The sequence below is a fragment of the Myotis daubentonii genome, chromosome 8 (assembly GCF_963259705.1).
Source record: "Myotis daubentonii chromosome 8, mMyoDau2.1, whole genome shotgun sequence".
Classification (NCBI taxonomy): Eukaryota; Metazoa; Chordata; class Mammalia; order Chiroptera; family Vespertilionidae; genus Myotis; species Myotis daubentonii.
The window spans coordinates 26,855,445-26,873,036 of record NC_081847.1 but is presented as its reverse complement, the minus strand read 5'-3'; the positions used below and the strand labels follow the sequence as shown (position 1 = coordinate 26,873,036).

Sequence of the window (17,592 nt, the reverse complement as noted above, 5' to 3'; positions counted from 1 at the left end):
CCTTTTATTCCATGTTTCCTCTACAGAAAGGTATAGTGCTGCCTCACTGACTTATGAACTCCCAGGACCTATATGTAGAATATTTTGGGAGCAACCAAAAAGTCCCCTGAAACACAAACCCACGTAGCAGGACATTTTCCTAACCCACTCAGCAGCCCTCCCTGAAAAAGGTCTCAGTTGTAACATCATATTCCTCCCACTGTTAATACTACCCACTGTTAGTACTGCCCACAGCTAATACTAAGTAATCGCTTGCCTCATTCATTTTAATGAGGCCACTTTTTTCCCTATTAAAAGTTTTAAGTGGCAATAAAGGAAATTGAATAGAAAACTGACTGCTGGGGTAAATAACAGTTTTCACGTTGTTTTATTTTTTGTAGGAAACATTTCTTTCCAATTTTCCCCTTTTTATACCACTTCCAAACAAGTAAGGAGGCGCTAAGACTCTGAACATGAAATGCCATTTGGCAGAATTCACATTTAACCTTTCATTACAAAAACAATCAGGTCACCTCTGCGGCCTCTACAGTCTGAAGCCCAGAGGTGAGAGTGAGTTGTCTAAGGTCACATGGTGACTGAGGCGCAGCACTCCGTTTCCTCCCAGGGCTTTCCCTTCCAATTGACACCACCCTTCAGCTTGCCTTTGACTGAAACCCTGTGTGTCTATGGTGCCTTTTATCATCTTTATTTCCTATGAGGCTGTCATGGGAGTGATTATAGAAGCAGAAATTTCTAGAAGTAGAAAAACAGAAATAACTGAAAGTGTTTACCCTTTCTCCAGGTGTAAGTTACATGCCAAAAGATTTAAAAATCATGGATCTAGATTGAATTTATTTTTTAAATATGTTTTCATTGATTTGAGAGAGAGAGGAAGGGAGAGGGTAGAGAGATAGAAACATCCATGAGAGAAAATCATCCATCAGCTGCCTCCTGCAGTCCCCCTACTGGGATCAAGCTCCAACCCAGGCACATGTCCTGATAGGTGAGCTCTGGGTTCATGAGTTGACACTCAACTTCTTGAACCACACGGGCTGAGCTGAGAAACATGATTCTAGAATATGGAATTTAAGCATAGGGTGGATAAAATGTTTGGCATAGGGCAGGGAATAGAGGAGGATCCCAGGACTTAGTTCCCGATAACTCTTAGTTTTAAGAGGTCTGATAGAGGTGGAAAAGCCTGGAAGAGACAGAAAAGGGTCAGCCTGTGAGGTGGGAGGAAAACCAGGAATGCCAGACAGGCCAAAAGGGGAAAAAAAAGCCCCCAGTATGAAGGGAGGGACCCACAGTGTCCACAGTGACTGAGTGGTACAGAAAGGTGTCCTTTGGTTTTAGTGATCAGGAGGTCATCGGTGCCCTTGGTATTAGTGACGGGTCAGTGGAAAGGTGGGAGTGGGAGCCTGATAAGATTGGGATGAACAGGAGGCAAGTTATAGGCTCTTCTGGAAAGCCATTCTTGAAGGAGAGCAGACATCTGTAATAGCTTCGGGGACCTAGGCATTAAAGGGGAATCCATTTGAGCAGAGATTAATGAGTACTCCTCATTGGCGATCCTGTCTAGTTTATCCTGAGAATCCTATATAAAAAGATTGCCACTGCAGAATAGGGAGAAACAGATTTCACTCTTAATGGTTGGCAGAGTTGTGTTTTCCTGCGATCAATGTTCAGTGGAAGAACAATATGTTAATGAGTGTGCAACATAAACTATCAACAATAAAGGGTGTCCCTAGACACGGTTTAAATGTTAGGTTGTTTTCTCTTGCTATTTAGTACATTGACAATGATACTCATACAACTTCCGTGGTGATTGTCAGAGCTGATCCAGGAATGCACCAAGTCTGCATGGCAGCTGCACTCATGCATCTGCAGATGAAGAGGCTTCCACCTTTACCTCCCCACAATTGTGCAGCAGTGAAATGCTTCTGCAAATAATAAATTGAAATGTCTACTTTCCCCTTTAAGTGTCCTCCTTCCTTCCAGGATGAGTCAGGACTCCAGGAAAGGAAAGGATGGGACTCCCCAAAGGAGACAATCCTTATTAGTGAGGCAGAAATCTTGAAAAATAGATTTCAAGACAGGAAGGGATTTCTCCAAATTCCTTTAGCTTCGATTACCACAGAAGCCAGGCCCGAGGAGCTGGAAGTTTACTATATACTCCACAAGGACAGCACTCAGAATATGCCCATAGAGGAAGAGGGAAGCCCACCCCTTCCGACCCCAGGAAATGTGGGCAGGGAGGGGAGAGAGAACAGAGCAGGAACTGAGATTTGTATGTTACTCTCTGGCTTCCACTCTTTGGGCCGCAATCTGGAAGGTTCTGAACAGGGCTCATGGCTCCCCAGATTGTGTGTGTCTTGGAAGGGACAGCGATGGCAAATGGTGGGTGTTGAGGGGATTGGTAGAAACCTAAGAATAAGATAAAGAAACTCCCTCAGGTCAAGAGGACCAGACCGTGGACTCAAACAGTGGCTGCAATTCAGTCACTCCAAGTGTCCAACAGCTATTAGTGCATGGAGAAATGTAGGCCAGCCACTTCATAGCAGAGACCTGCGGGGATGTAGAACAGTGATGGCGAACCTTTTGAGCTCGGCATGTCAGCATTTTGAAAAACCCTAATTTAACTCTGGTGCCGTGTCACATATAGAAATTTTTTGATATTTGCAACCATAGTAAAACAAAGACTTATATTTTTGATATTTATTTTATATATTTAAATGCCATTTAACAAAGAAAAATCAACCAAAAAAATGAGTTCGCGTGTCACCTCTGACACGTGTGTCATAGGTTCGCCATGACTGATGTAGAGGGAAGTCTAGTAGGTCTCAGCCTGCTGCCTTCTCTTTTCCCACTTAGAAGACACACTGAGATCCCTGATAGAGTCAGCCACCATTGGGGGCAGCTAAAAAATGGGAAGGGCATCTTTGAAAGACTGAACTTTGCCCAAAAAACTTAATTTGTGCAAGAAACTTCATTTTTAATATGTGTTTATTGATTTGAGAGAGAGAGGGGGAGAGAAAGAGAAACATTGATGAGAGAGAAATACCAATATTGAATGGCTGCCTCCTGCATGCCCCCTACTGGGGACCTACCCCACCATCTGGGCATGTGCCCTGACTGGTAATCGAACCAATGGCCTCTTGGTGCATGGTTTGGCACTCAGCCACTGAGCCACACTGGCCTAGCACAGGCAAGAAACTTTTAAAATCACATCCTAGAGGAAGTGGAATTTTGAAGCAACTCTAAAGAAATTGTCTATTTCCTTCAATAGTCAGAAGGCTAGGACAGTTTCCCTTTCGGTCATTGGAAATGCAGCTCTGACACCTCCAGGGAGAGCGGTTTGAGGGAGTGTTTCTGCTGTGGCTTAGATGACAACATTTCACAGGCAGGCAGCTCAGAGCTGTCTGTGGCCGGCAGTGCCAGCCACTCTGCGTCAGCTGAAAGGGGATGGGTCACCTGGGAGTTTTCTAACCTGATTGCAGGTTTCCTGGACACCTTGTCCTCTCCTGACCCAACACCTGCTGTGACAGAGAGATGTTTGTAATGAGGTGAATAACAAACAGTTTCCTGCAGGCTGGGTCACACAGGAACAAAAGGCACACTCACATAGGAGGAACCGGCCTTTTCCTGTTTTCTCTTGCAATTTCTCTACCAAATTGAACTCTTGACAAAAGCTTTGGCGAGATTTTGTCAAAGGCTTTCAATTCACGATTTCGGACGAAGAAACATTTGCTGTTTCTTGGCTGAAAATTATGCTCAGTTCTGCTGAGCTATAACCAGAAATTTGTGTGTGTTTTTAATGTCTGTTTTATATGGACTGGCTGAGGATATCCTTCTATTAAGTTCAACTCTAAAATAAAATATTCCTAATAGACAAATTAATTAGACTGGCCCTTGACGGCACTTTACTGGTGGTATTCCACAGGTTTGGCCTCTGGAAGTATTCATAGGTGGAATGTATGCCCTGCATACAGTCAGCAAAGCTTCCCATGTGGTCTGTAAGTCTTCTCTCTGCTCTGATATTGAACATCAGGCTAGAACTCAGCTGAGGGGGGTGGGAGGTGGCAGGTTTAGAAATACCTTTTCCTTGTCTTTAAACCTTGTGCCTAAATCTATTCTTTGGCATGTTGGTCAGTTTAATCTCCATCATTTACATTTTTACAGTCCCTCCGTTTTTAAGTCTTACTAGCAAATTAAAATGTGAAAAACACTGTCTTGTGAGATTTTACATGAGCCCAAGATGACCAGTAAAGACACCTAGGTTGGACATCACTGCCATTGTTTTTCCAAGAACCTGGCCTCTAGCAACATTCTATCTAAAAATGAAAGTGAATTTAGTTAGAAAATGTAGAAATTACACATTGAGAAATATTTTATCCCCTAGATTTCTAATCTTAGAATTAGAGTACTTATCAAAGAGTAGAATGGAAAATGGGTTGTTTAAAAAACAAACATTTTATCTCTTGAAATTGAGGGTGATGGATTTGAAAGTAGCACCCCATCCCTCTGTATGTCCATTCATCCATCCATCCATTCATCCGTGATATATATGGCCTGTGTTTGTACTTAAGAACTTGTTGTCAGTAAAACTGTTTTATAATGCAATATAGGGAGGGGATGAATGCCCCTGAATGGACTCTTGTAATTCTAATTTTATAGCATGTGTATCACCTGTCACTTAAATTTGTTAATCCATTAATTTTTTGGCAAAACACATATAAATATTATGAAGCCCAACCTTATACTACGACACCAGCAAGCAGATTCCCAAGCAAGCACACCTCTCTGTGTCTTGCTGCCAGCTGTCTCCACACCAGCTATCCAGGTAACCTTCTATTTCAGACCCCCGTGCCTGCCTTCTCTGCTGTGCAGATGTCAGGTAAATGCAATCTCTGCTCATTGCATCGTTTTTCCGGTCTTCGTTCCTCTGTGTTCCTTTGTTTCCAGCTGCTATTAATTTATACACAAGTAAAGGGAGAAAAAGGCATATTAATTACCTAGCCCTGAGGACTTTGCTTTCATTACTGCCAGTGTCCAGGAATGGCATATCCCCATATTTGTCCTCCTTTACTTAATAGAGGATTTTCCCCACTTCTGACATCTTGTTGTTCACACTATAGTGCCGCGCTCTGCTGTTGGCATTATTCACACACAAATATATTGATGGGCCAGGAGCAAATTACATTTATAGTAATCAAAGGTGGGACAAAAGAGCTATTACTAACCTGGGAAAACTAAGATAGAGAATTTAAAAAATTACATAGACAAACAGAGATGTAAAGGGTTTTAAAATAAGCCAAACTGACACCTTCATTTAGCAAACGTGGAAAGAGGCCTGAGAGATCCACTTAAAAGTCGGTGATAGGACCAGGCCAAATACTGAGTGTTCAGCCTTCTTCCTTTGTTCTCCCAACCTTACCCTCTTCTCCCAACATATTTCATCTTAGTAAATTACAGTGCGACAGAAGGAAAGAAACGACATAATTACATGAACATTAAAAAAAGTCTGCCGCTTATAAGGCAATTGAAAATATATCATTAAAAAGAATTTCATTAGGCACTGGACGCAATTTATATTTTAAAAGTCAACAGTTTTGGTCCTGGCAGATGTGGCTCAGTGGGTGAAGCTTCGTCCTGTGCACTGAAAGGTAGGCGATTCTTGGTCAGGGCACATGCCCAGGTTTGGGGCTCAATACTAGGTTGGAGTGTGTACAGGGGCCAGCCAATCAATAATTCTATCTCTCTGAAACCAATAGAAGCATATTTAAAATTTCTTTTTCAAATCAACAGTTTTTCTCTATAGCAGCAATAATTCTCTCTCCTTCTCTCTCTCATGTATATATATATACACACACACAAATTTAAATAGATATGCTCATCTTTAAATATCTAAAATATATTTACATTTAATATATTTATATGTAATTGTGTATAATATAAAACACAGAAACCATAAAATATGAAACACAGATTTATATAAACTATATATAAATATTTTTAAGGAGCCTTGTAATTTTTGTGGGACAGATTCTTGAAATTATATTTAAGTTGTTTCTCATAAAATAATAAAAAAGGAAGAACAGAGTCAAAGAATACAAAAGAGGAGATAAACTGTACATAGAAAATGTATATATAATTAGAAAATGGAAGGCAAATGGATTTGATTTTGCAGAAAAAATAAGGACAAAAGTTAAATTCTCAGAACACTGGACCCCAACTGAGAGGGGTACTAAAAAGATAAAATCGAGGGAAGCAAATTATCAAAGATATATGATAAGAAATCTTTTCACAACTGGAGAGCTTTAGTTACCAGGCTAAAGGGCCAGACTAATTGCCCAGCCACAGGAAAGACGCTCCACAGTAAGGCCCAAAGCTAGAAGATAGCTGGGAGCCTCATATTGAGAATAGGCTGTCCTCCAGTTCTTAGGAGCAGGGACATAAAAAGGTCAGAGTAAAATCAAGAATTAAGCAATTTGGAGATCAATTTCCCAAAGAGCTAGGGATGAGATTCTGGATATTCTATAGTGATGCCTGAAGACAGCATGAAAATTAAAGGATGACAATAGCAGCAATAAGAAAGCTTTAGGACACAGCCAACCTTTGCACCAATGTCAGAGTTTCCACCAGAAGGCAAATTAAAAGGCAGCAAAACATGAGTCTCTGGCTCAGTTTCTAAAACAGTGGTCCTACATCATATCCCAAATACTCCCTCAGAGATGGCATTGAAAACCTCAATTGGGAAAATTATCTGTTGCAATAAAATTCAGAAGTGAGCCCAGGAGAACAGAGAAATCTCTTTGATATTCCCTGATACAGTATTACATTAGCTTCCTAATTAATTAATACATATACTTCACCCAGTTTTATACCATACTGAGACATTAATATTTGATTTGCAGTGTTTAAGGTCATTTTAAACCAATTATGTCTTGAGATGGAGAAACCTGCACCAACTACATCCTTGTTTCTATGGGATGCTCTGATTCACTTCGTATCATTTTATTCATACCTTGTCTATAACATAGAGCAGGCTCAGGGCAGGTCGGCCTTTTACTCAGGGGTACATTCAGTCTCCAGTATCTCTCTTAGATAGTTCAGAAGGCCCTTGAGGAACTTGTCCATTGTAAATACCCTGGGACACTTTTGGCCACTCCATAAAGTCAGCACAATAGTCTACTAGTCACAGTTTGTTCCTTGGGTGCCTAAACGTGTACTCCTGGTTCTCAGTGACACCAACCACACATCTTATCCCCTGGCCTTAGGGAATCGGTTTAATACCTTATCTCCTTGCTTGTTGGAATGGAGGCACCAGCATTCAGACTGTTCATCCTGCATATAAGATAACCAACAAACCAAACTGCATTTCTAACACCAAAGCTCAGTATATTTGTTGAGTATTAACTGGCAGACTGTTGGGCCTGTAAGTAGGTCACACGGTGTTAAGTGATCCCGCTCTGTCCTTTGCCATCTGGCTACATGAATCATTGTCAGATGGATGCAAATATATCTCTGCAAAGAGACCTTGGCAAACAGTTTTACACAACAAGCACAGACCCCGGGACAGTTACCTGCTCCCTAAAGAATGTTTTCAAGGTAAATCCAAAGACATCGCAGCACAGGTTTAAACCGGCTATATGATCTCACTGTCTATTATTTTCATTGGAAACTAGAGTCTTAATGGGCCATATCTCTGCTTCATGTATCTTAATTTTATTGTATGCCCAGAAAATCAGGGGAATTCAGGAGCGGCGGGGAGTGGATGAGGAACAGTGCATCATAGAAACTACAAGTAGCTTCCAGGGCAATAAATAATAATAATGATAATACTGAGACAATGAGGCTTGTGTATCCAGCTGGCTAATAGATTGTCACATAGCCACTGGAATTGCTTCCCAACTTGGACTTTAGAGATTTCATGGTATAATAAAATTAGGATTAGTCACTATAATGACAAATGTTATTTATTTAAAACAGATATGTTCACAAGAAGATCAAACAGACTGAATGCAGAATAGAATGATGGGCGTTAATAATAAGTGGAGTAAATGAGATAAGAGGGAAATAAGGGTAGAAAATTAATGTGGAGGCATGACAGAGTAAGTTAGTAACCGATACACAACACACTGCCCAATAGCCTGCATATGCCTGGTATTGGGCCACAGAGTCCATAGGTCAAAACTAGCCACAGAGGAGAAATATCCTTGGAGTAGCTTGGGTTTGCAAGGAGAGTTGGCACTATATACTTTCCCATTCCCCAGATGTCTCCACATGTTCACACACTATTCCCAGATCATTGTTGTTGACTCATTTCTGCATTCAGACATTTCTTGAGTGTATTCAGTGTGCCAGCACCATGCCATGCTCTGGAGAAACCCTGGTTTATACAAGTCAGCATGGTCCCTGATCTAGAGAATTTTACAGAGCAGTGAGAGAGGTGAGCAGTAAACAAATGATCATTTAAAGGAATGTGTTCATACAAAATGAGACCTTTTTTGTGAAGGAAAGAAACATGATTCCAAGAAGAACTGATTACAGAAAAACCTGGACTTGTCTGGATGGAGGAGGTACAGAAGAGGAAAGATCAGGCAGGGCTTCTTGGAGCAAGTGATGTTTGAACTGAGGGCTGGAGCTGAGTAAGAATTAACTCAGTAGATGACGGGGCACTCAATGAAGCGAGGAGGAGTGTAAGAATGGAGGGAAACTTTCCTAGAGAGAGCAATTACTACATGAAAAGGCCCAGGGATCTTGGGAACTAAAAGGCGTGATAGATAAGGCACAGAGAGCAGAAAGAGAATACAAAACAGGGCCAGAACGATAGATACAAGTGAAACCATATAGTGTTGATTGCTACATTAACAATTGTGTGCAGGTTATTTTTATTTCTAACCAGACTTAACCCTTGGGGGAGGTAGTACTATGACCAGATATAGGTTTTGAAAAGATTTCTATTGATTGAAGTGAAGAACAACTGAAGGATGCAAAGGACAAGCAGGATACAAAAGGTTAGTTGGGGTTATTATATTAGTGCAGGCAAGGGACATTGGCAGTGTGGACTTGGTCTGTGACCATGGAAATGGAGAGAAGTGGAAGGATGTGCGGTGTAGGACTGGGTTGTCTGTAAGATAGAGGTAAAGGGAAAAGTCAAGGAATTACCTAGGCTTGTAGTTGGTGCCACTGGGCAGATGTTGGTGCCTGTCATTGGCCTAAGGAGTTGCTGAAGACAGCCAGGCTGGGAATGGGAGCCATGCAGGTGCTGTTGGAAAGGGCATGATGTCTTTGAGGCATGTAGGTAGAGAAGTCATGTGGATGGTGAAATATAGCGATTTGGAACTGAGAGGAGTCTTAGTTGAAGATAAGAGATGTGTGAATTATACTAGTATATACAGGGTGGGGCAAAAGTAGGTTTGCAGTAGTGAGTTTATTCTTGTATTATTATTTATTAACTAGAGGTCCGGTGCATGAAATTCGTGCACTGGAGGGGGGAGGGAGATTATCCCTCAGCCCAGCCTGCACCCTCTCCAATCTGGGACCCCCTGGGGGATGTCCGACTGCCGGTTTAAGCCCGATCCCTGTGGAATTAGGCCTAAACCAGCAGTCGGACATCCCTCTCACAATCTGGCACTGCTGGCTCCTAACCGCTCACCTGCCTGCCTGCCTCATTGCCCCTAAGTGCTTCTGCCTGCCAGCCTGATCACCTCCTAACCACTTCCCTGCTGGCCTGATTGTCACCCAACTGCTCCCCTGCCAGCCCAATAGCCCCCAACTGCCCTCCCCTACAGGCCTGGTCCCCCCCTCAAATGCCCTCCCCTGCCAGCCATCTTGTGAAAATGTGGGGGCAGCCATCTTGTGATGACATGGGGGGTGACCATCTTATGATGCAAGGGTGTGGGGGTCAATTTGCTTATTACCTCTTTATTATGTAGGATTACTGGATTATTATAGGTGCTGTCCATAAATGCTCTGAGATTTTATTTGAGATGACCTTAGGTTTCTGTGCTGTCAGTTACTTAAAAATGATCACTTTGCAAATTTTAGAAGATGATATCCCTTGAGTCAGTTTTGCAAGTTTATTATTGAAAGCTATATCTAAAAGAAGTATAGAATTTTATAATAGACAATTGAGGAAACCAACTGAAATTTCAAGTTCTTATTATACAAAAAGTTTTCATTGTATACTATTTTGTCTTCATAGTAAACATTGAGTATGAGGGAAAGGTCCTTACTGATTGGCATGGTTTTCTTTCCATGATTTTGGTCATTGACTGTGGTAGTGATGACATTACAATGAAGGGTTGAATTATGTTCGTGTATGTTCATGCATGTATACACTGTGAGTATATGCATGTACTCTCTGTGTTTGTTGAGTTTACTAAGTAATTAAAACCAAGACATTGACTTTGGTCTTCCCAAAAGGAACATCAACTATATAACTTAGGCAGTAAGTGGAAGAATTATTTATTTTGTTTCACTTAATCTAGTAAGCAATAAGAATGTTCTTTCAAGTAAATGTGAAAGAAGCTATGTCCAGCGTGATAGTCAAAGGACCACAAGTGGCAACTAAAATTTAAACTAATTAAAAGTCATTCAATTAAAGATGAAGTTCTTCTGTCACACTAGCCACATTTCAATGGTACCATGTAGCTAGTGTCTACAGCAAGCTTGTCAAACTATAGGCTGCATGTGGCCACAACAAATATTTTTGCAGTCCACCCAACATAACAGTATGTAAGAAACGTTTTAATAAAAATTGCATACTTAATTTTTACAATATCCTGTTATACATAATTATTAATAACAAACTACAACGTTCGCTAATGACCGATTACTATAATCATGCTGCATTAATTTCCCTTACCCGTCTTACAGACAGGAGCATCATTTCTCTCCACTAATATTAACAGCGAATATTTTAGCAGCCGATCGCCATGTTATTAGTCTTGTACTGACTTGTTTGGTGTGCGCAATAGGAAATATTTTGCTTTCAGAGAACAAGAAAAATAGGTTTATTTGCATTATGCTTATTAATTTGTGCAGTTATTCAGTGTCTGGTAAGTTAATGTTCAAGAAAAAAATATTAATTTTTATTAAAATCTTCTATTATTTTATGTTAATGATTACTCATTTATTTCAGCCCTTTGTATTCAGCATGTCTCAATCGAAATAAACCTACCCTTCTATGAAAATTGAAGCTTTTGGGGTTTTTGTGGCCCACATAAACTTAAACCTTGTTTATTTGGGCCATGTTAGCCTTTGAGTTTGACATGCTTGGTCTACAGGATTGGACTCTGTCAACATACAACTTTTCCATCACCATGGAAAGTTCTATTGACTGGCTATGAACTAGAGCAGGGATCAAATCCAGGCTGCTGGCAGCTTTTGCACAGCCCATGAGCTACGAATGATTTGACACTTTGAAATGATTGAAAAACAATCAAAAGGAGAACAATAATTTAGGACATATGAAGATCATTTGAAATTTAAATTTGAGTGTCCCTAAATAAATGTTTACTGAGCACAGCCTCTCCCTTTCCTTTATGTATTACACATGACCATTTTCTCACTGCAACAGCTGACTTAAGTAGCTATGGCAGAAACGCCATAGCCTAAAAAGTCTAAAATATTTAAAAGTTTGACAACTATTGAGTGAAAGGAGGGCAGCAGTGTCAGAAATCGTTTTAATAGATTATTCTGTGTTGTTTGGAAAAGGGATTGGAGGAAGGGAACATGTCTCCCTGCTCTAGAGCTCACACCCTGATTGATGTATATACCCTGCATTTTAGGATTTGATGGTGGACTCTTAGAAGGTTCCAGAAATGCCAGCGGGAGCCTTTAATGTAAACCCAGAAAGCTTCATCAAACGCTCAGCTTTCTCAGTGTTTTTTTGTAACTTTTAAAAGATACTGTATAAAGCTCAGTTCTTCTATAATCCACTCTCCTTCCCATTGTCAGAAGGCAAATTAAGTTCTCTCAAAGGTTTGATAATATGAAACAAGAAAATTCACTTATCCTCTTGAGAGCAATGTCAATTATCTCCTTAACCCTCTCTCAGGCAAATGCCTGAGACAACGAGAAATCATTTTGTAAGGAGACCTGAGCCCACTTGGCACCAATCTGCTCTCATTATATCGCCTCTCCCCATCTGCTGAGAATGGGCTCTCTAATAAGAATGTGCCATCTCTATTGAGTCAGGCTTAAATACGTGCAAGAAGCTCACTAAGCCATTCCCTACCAGAAATGCCACAAGGCTATTCAGAATTCCTATGGAACACTAGGATTGTGTCTTCTGTACCTATGAGTGGACCTGTGCCATGACAAAGGACCCTAGGAAGTCCAGCCAACCCCTTTGATAATGTTGATGGACAGGATGGTATCTGGGGAGAAGAAAATCATCAAGAAATGCATTTCTTGTTTAAGCCTCTAATTCCTCAGCATTAGCCTTAAGCCTAACTGACCTCAAAAGACTAAATCATCAGGGAAAGTATGACTAAAAGGAATGCTGTCCAGCTTTTCTTGGACATGGCTCCTGTCCAGGCACAAATGCAAGTCTCACCTCAGTAGTGTGTGCCCACTGACCTCTCAGGCCAATTCCGCTCACTGGCTGCCAGGGTAAAATTAACATCCTGGTGCAATATAAAAAATGTGAGCACTTATATTCTCCGTCTCTAAAATTTTTGAGCCTGATCCCTATGCACCTACTTTAGCTTGTACTGCCTTTGTTTAGATCCAAAACAGGTGCTTTGGGAATATTCTGTAAGTTCATTGGAGGATATCTAATTGATTCAATGTAGAATGCCATGTTGATACATGTCTAGAAGGCATTATTGGCACAATACTTCCAAAGTAAAGGGAGTTAAAATCAGACCTTTGACATTTAGATGTCTCACTGACATGTGCCTGATTTATTTAATTCAATTAAAGAATGGGGAGGGTAGAACAAACTGCTTAAGAATCTATGAACCATTTTGTTTTTAAACTGGAAAAAAAAGATAGAGTAAAAATTGGCATTACTGAAAAGGTTCTGAAATTATTATTGAGATCCCTGAAATATGCAGCAGCAGTTTTGGAAGTGCTAGCTAGCCATATATATATATATATATATATATATATATATATATTCACACAGAGTATCTACTGCCAGATAGATGGTTTTGTCAGAAAAAAATCATGAAGCCAACCTGTCTTGCTTCAGATTGTCGACACATATATTGTAAGTCTATCTTTTTTTTTCCTCACCAGAGGATGTTTTTACTGATTTTAGAAAGAGTGGGAGAGAGAGAGAAACATTGATTAATTGCTTTCCAGACATACCCTGACTGGAGATCAAACACACAACATTTTGGTGTATGGGATGATGGTCCAACCAACTGAACCACCAAGGCAGGGCCTAAGTCTCTTTTAAACACCTTTACTATCAGTAGTCTTTGATTTATAACCACTGGACCAAAAAACGGCTCCTCAACAATAAAAGAGAGTCTTAGCTTCACCATGCATCATTTCTGAAATATGTGAGATCCAATGAATGACAAATGTGTAAGTAGGAATGAGAACTCTAGAAGTTGTGGGAGGGGGTTTCAGTCAGAGGGAACAGCAGGTGTGGCTGCCCAGAGGCAAAGTGTCCATTGGAGGAAATGAAAGAAGTCCATTATAATAGAAAGAGATGAGGCTGAGGAAGAAAATGGGACCAGAACAGGCAGACCATTGCCAAGAGCAATAAAGGCTTGGAGCTTTATCAGAGGGCAATAGCAACCCTGAAGACACATGGTTCAATTTCTGTTTTTGTATAATCTCTCTGTGATGTGGAGAGTGAATTAGAAAGGGGAACCAGGACAATTAGAAGACTATTTCTATAATCCGATTATATTATGTCTTTGACAAGAAAGCACAGCTAAGGATCACCCAATACAGGTTTGGTAGAATAAGAATATTCCTGAACCAATGATTAAGGAAGATGAACAAAGCAGTTAGGACCACTTGCCCATTGCCTCCATTTTCTTTATGTTTCAGGTCAAGTACTCTTCCCTTTCTGAGTGAAACTGAACTTTGTAGTTGTCTTTAAAAAATATTTATGATTTGCATGAGACCTTACTGAATGAGAGGCCATTACTAATGAGTTCAGGATGTGCCTTAGATATGGGGATGTTGAATAAAACCCCACCAGTTCATTTTATTATAATGTACCTATTTTTCTTAAAAGGTAAACCCCCAAATAAAAAAAGTTTAAATGTTAATTTGTTTTTTGATAAATTAATTTTTAAAAATAAATTTCACAAATACTTTCCCATTTTCCAGTTAAAATTTAATGTTCAATGGTTTTGAAAAGTCAGGTTAAGACTTATGAATTCACCAAGTAGGTATTACTTGCCATTTGTATATGACATTTTCATAGAGATTTTATTGACCTAAGGATGATAAGGACAGAGACTCAAGTGGTTCTATTTCTAACAGTGAAAAGAAATTATTACTGGCTGTAATAAAAGTTAGAGATCTTAAAATTTAAATAGAACGGTTGTTTATACTTACTCAGGGAAATGGAGAATTATATAGGATACTTAAATTGTGGAACAGTGGGTCCTGGAAAGTACCCATTATAACAATTTATAAAACATTAAATTTAAAAGTTTCTGTAAGGGGAAGGTGAAATTAGAGTCATGGAATATAGAAGTTAGCACCAGGAAAACAGTCAGCAATTCTGAACTTGGATGCCTTTGCATGTCCTCATGGGGTGAGATTGTTTAAAAGATGATCTTGATGACCACCGACACTTTATAAACTTGAGTGCAAAGTGCAATGTATTCCTTTTCCACACCATAGCTCATGATCCCGATGATAAGAATCCCTGTCATAAGATTATGAGAAACGAGAGGAAAGAATGAGGATTGAGAGCCTAACCCACAGATGACTCCCTTATTTAAAGAAAAGGTTTGATCTTGCTTTCAGCGAGTGGCTTCCTGAGCAAATATCTTTACTATAATAAGTAATTGTTTAAACTTTAACACATGAATTAATCTGAGTCCTTAGGGAAACCAAAGAGGGTTAGTTATTTGATGACAAAGGCTCATGCCCCTTAGAAAGCACCCCACATTGGCAGCTGGACAACACTATCAAGAATTGTCACTGTGGAATCATAACAAACTTTAATTTTTCTATTAGAACTATAGTGAGTTGAGTGGTGGTCACCCCAAAGTATGTCTATGTTCTAACTAGAGGCCCGATGCATAAAATTCGTGCAAGAGTAGGCCTTCACAGCCCCAACTTCGTCTGGAAGTTCATCCGGAAAGGTGTCCAGCCCCGGTCATTCCACTGTTCGGTCTTTCGGTTGATTTGCATATTATGCTTTTATCATTATAGATTCCCTAAACCCATGAATATTACCTTATTTGGAAAATGGGCCTTTGAAGATGTAATTAAATTAAGGATTTGTGATGAGGAGAGCATCCTGAATTTTCCACATGGGCCCTAAATCCAATGGTACACGTCTTTATAAGAAGGAGATTTGACACAGATGGGGAGGACGAGGCAATGTGACCACAGAGGCACAAATTGGAGAGGTGCAGGCCCAAGTCAAAGGATGCTGGCAGCCACCAGAAGCTGGAAGAGAGAAGGAACCAGTCCTCCTCAAGAGCCTTTGGTGGGCGTAAGGTCCCGCCAACACCTTGGTTTCAGACTTCTGACCTCCAGAAATGTGAGGGCATAAATGTTGCTTTAAACCACACAATTTATAATTTGTTACAACAGCCACAAGAAACTAATATCCTAATAATAGATTAGGTACCCTCCCTAATGTCTGTTTTTATGCTCTGCATGCTCCTGCACATCCTTCTGGAATATTCTCTGTAACAGTAGAATAAACCACGACAATCACCTTTCTTATAGATTTTATGTGTAAAATCTATAGAACTCAAAGCACATATTTTATCAAAAGCAATATTTGAACTAATGAATTGCTTTCTTCTCAAGCTCATTCATTCAACAAATATATTTTGAGCATCCCAGGAGCTGGGGATACAATGGGGAAGAAAATGGACAAAAACCCCTGCTTTTTTGAAGTTTTAAAGGCAAGCAAGAAGTAAAATGTATAGCGTGTTGGATGGAAACAAAAACTACAGAGAAAATTGAAGAAATAGGGAGGGGTGTGAATGGAATTTCTCTATTTTTAAAAGGATAGTCAGGGAAGGCTTTACTGAGAAGATGACCTTAAAAAGTTGCTTCTCTAGCCTGGCCGGTGTGCTCAGTGGTTAAACATGGACCTATGAACCAGGAGGTCATGGTTCAATTCCTGGTCAGGGCACATGCGTGGGTTATGGGCTCGATCCCCAGTGTGGGGCATGCAAGAGGCAGCTGATCAATGATTCTCTCTCATCATTGATGTTCCTATCTCTCTCTCCCTCCCCTTTCATCTCTGATGTCAATAGACATATATTTTTAAAAAGTTGGTTCTCTAGAGAAACAGAACCAATATAAAATATCTTTAAAAAACTTATTATAAGGAATTGGTCCACGTGATTATGGAGGCTGGCAAGTCCAAATCTGTAGAGCTGATGTCCCAGTTATAGTCCCAGAGCCTGAAGCTGTTGTAGAACCAAGAAGATGCTTCAGTTCAAAAGGCAAAAGGCAGGAGAATTCTCTTACTTGGAGGAGGGGTTAGCCTTTTGTTTTATTCAGACCTCCAACTGATTAGATGATTCAGCAGATCCAATGGTGTCTAGGTTTAATATTATGTGTCATGTCCCAATAAACCAGGGAAATAGATGTTAACACACACACATACTCACACCCTTACAAATTAAGGAACACAGCTCAAAACAGTGAAGTGACTAGTCTCACAACACACAGGTAATAGAACTAGATATCAGCCATGACTATGGCAGACAAAAGCCTACTTTCATTTTTTTTATTAGACTTTTTTTTTTTTCAATGCTTCGAAAAAAAAAGTCTTTGAGCTCTGGACTCCAAAATATTCAAGGCTGATCTCTGCATTGTTTTTAAACACATTTTCCCCGGTGTATTGGTCAAATTTCATAGAACCCCTGAGAATTCACCAGCATTTGCAGAGCTGCTCTGGGGGCCTGTAAGGACCTCACAGATTTTCATTGAAGCAGCATTAATGGGGTCTCCTCCTATATGAGCCCAAGCACAGCCCGGCACCTTTGTCAGCCAATCCAAAAATAGTGTGAGCTTCTAAAGATGAAAGGACATGGCCCCTGTTTTAAATTCATTGGTAATCTCATTAGGGTGATATAGCCAAGTGAAATAATGAGATGAGATAAGGGCTAGGCTGTGAGTCATTCACCATAGGTAGAAGGGACCTTGAAAAGAAAAATAGAGTGATTGGTCTGTGAAGGCTACACAGGGAAAAGCACCTTGTAGGCTGAGTGGGAAAGGACATCGCAAGAGGCCCAGGGAAGGTAGGAAGTTTGCAAATGAACCGGCTTCATCAAATTATTTCCAAGCAAAATGTGGGTGCCCTCTTTTAAAGTCCTAAGCTTTCCTAACTTCCCAACAACTTCGGCTGGTATGCTGTTTCGAGGGGAGGGGGAGACAATAAATCCACAAATACCATAAGAGCAAATTCAACATGTAACTCTCTGTTGATTTCCT

The 17,592-nt window shown here is 40.2% G+C and overlaps 1 protein-coding gene across 4 annotated transcripts in view; it reads left to right on the top strand.

Moving 5' to 3' along the window:
* PLCB1 (phospholipase C beta 1) overlaps positions 1–17,592 on the top strand; it is a 625,546-nt gene that overhangs the window by 570,488 nt on the left and 37,466 nt on the right. The window lies entirely within an intron of this gene.